Source organism: Rhinolophus hipposideros (assembly GCF_964194185.1).
Source record: "Rhinolophus hipposideros genome assembly, chromosome: 3".
Classification (NCBI taxonomy): Eukaryota; Metazoa; Chordata; class Mammalia; order Chiroptera; family Rhinolophidae; genus Rhinolophus; species Rhinolophus hipposideros.
Window position 1 is genome coordinate 59,804,420 of NC_138049.1, and position 2,375 is coordinate 59,806,794.

General features: G+C 33.4%; 1 pseudogene across 1 annotated transcript; it reads left to right on the forward strand.

The window, feature by feature from the left end:
* The first annotated feature begins 446 nt into the window (after positions 1 to 446).
* Positions 447 to 890, forward strand: LOC308496001 (large ribosomal subunit protein uL24-like; annotated as a pseudogene). Its single transcript has one exon. The product of its transcript is annotated as a large ribosomal subunit protein uL24-like (transcript).
* The last annotated feature ends 1,485 nt before the right edge of the window (positions 891 to 2,375 follow it).

Sequence of the window (2,375 nt, forward strand, 5' to 3'; positions counted from 1 at the left end):
ATGATGCAAAAATTCCTTCGGGACCATTTTTGCACACACCTTTCTCATGCCAAGATTTTCAGTTAAGATTTTCCTAACTATTTCTCTATCAATATTTACTTGGTTTGCTGTGCTTCTCACAGTCAGCCAACAATTTTGATGCACAATTCGACGAATTTAACTCTCAGGTCTAAGCCTTCGTAATTTGGCCCAGGAAATTCTTACCCAGGCTGTACAGCAATGTATCACTTTGTTTTCTTGTGTAACTTCAGAAAAAGTCATTTACCTAACCAATAAAGGCTCAACCAACTCCCTTCTCAGGAGAATAGATCACTCAATTGGCAAAAACCACTTGCCTATCAAACAACTATTTAATTACCAGGATTCACTCCTTGCTTTCTTCTATCTTCTAGTCCTAAACTATTATATTAAGAAATTGACCGGCGGCCATCGCTGAAGCGCCAGCGGCCAAAATGCAGTTCAATCCCTTTGTGACTTCTGACCGGAGCAAGAACCGTAAAAGACATTTCAATGCACCTTCCCACATCCGCAGGAAGATTATGTCTTCTCCTCTTTCCAAAGAGCTGAGACAGAAGTACAACGTTCGATCCATGCCCATCTGAAAGGATGATGAAGTTCAGGTTGTCCGAGGACACTACAAAGGGCAGCAAATTGGCGAAGTAGTCCAGGTTTACAGGAAGAAAGATGTCATCTACATTGAACGAGAGCAGCGGGAGAAGGCTGATGGCACGACAGTTCGTGTGGGCATTCACCCCAGCAACGTGGTTATCACTAGACTAAAGCTGGACAAAGACCGCAAAAAGATCCTTGAACGGAAAGCCAAATCTCACCAAGTAGGAAAGGAAAAGGACAAATATAAGGAAGAAACAATTGAGAAGATGCAGGGATAAAGTAATCTTATACACAGCTTTCGTTAAAAACTGTTAAAATGAAAAAAAAAAAAATTGACCAATATCTCCAATTCAATCCCACACTGAAAGATTTAGCAATAAGATCCCAAACCTTAAAAATATCATCCTTAAACTCCTCTACAGTAGACACTGCTTTTATTACTTACAATCAAAAAAGTGTTGAAATCTGGTATGAACTCCCTCGGAGAACACACTCAGAATCTAGCTTTGCCTTATGAACAGTATCTATCTTAATCTATGGACAATATGTATTAATGTAAAGTGGATATAATTATTCTGATAATAAAAATTGGCTAAAGAAAATATGAGACAAGGCTCTGGAATTTATCTACTCTACTTAATATTTTCCTAATTAGGCTATGAACATAATTGTTACTAATATTTTAAATGATAACTTTATTTTAATAAAACTGAAGTATCATGTTTATTTGAGTTACCTACAAAGAGAATGTTGAAAACATTTTTCTTTTATTTAAAAGCTTAAATAAGCTGATTTAAAATTCTACTTCATGTAGTTCTATACAGACCTTCAATTATAAGACATTCATTTTCATTGAACCACTTGTCCTTAAGCATTAGTTTTAAAGACCTTTGTTTATGTGTCAGGGCATCTACAGTACGGAATGCTTTCTTCTTGAACACATTTAAATGACGTTCAACCCTTGGGCCTCCAAGAATGGGAAATGTTATTTAATGTTATAAAATATAAAGTGTAATTTAAGATCTTGGGACTTTTAGAAGACCTAAAGTTAAACAATATTTTTTTTCAAACAGCTATTTTATAGTATCTATAAAACCCACTATAATTGAATGTGGCTTTCAATGTGAACCGCTATGATTCTGTGAATATTTCCCCAAACAAATAATTTTGGTTTTGAGCTGATGTTGAAGGAATGTGCCACCTCTGTAACTGGTTTTGCATTTAAAGAAGATAACTAATAAATGCTTCTTTCCTAAATAAAATTTAACTGGAGGCATGCTACTTTTAAGCTGAAACTAAATGTTAATTTATATGAAAAAAATTCATTTTTATACAGTCTTTTGAAAATTGAGATTTTAAAATGAAATAACAGCATTATCAGGACCATATTTATAACATCACAGGATAAATCTGTTTGACCTGCAAAATTTTCACTTTCATAAATCTCTACTTATTTCCCAAGGAAGTTTGATTATATTCAAGGTTGTTGAATTATTTCCAGTTCACATACTAAAAACGGTGAAATCTTCCTTCCAAAATTATGTTTCTGGTAAATATAATTTCTATCCAAATTTTTCACAGAACATTTAAATTAATATCTCAATAATTCTTTGTTTTGGAATTCAATACCTATCTAAAAAGTGGACATTTTGATTCTCTTCACTCTAACATAAAAATACTCTCCAGAGCACTAAAATACCTATAAAAAGATAATCACATCAATTATAGCTGGTATTTGATATATTTTATAATGTCAACATTTT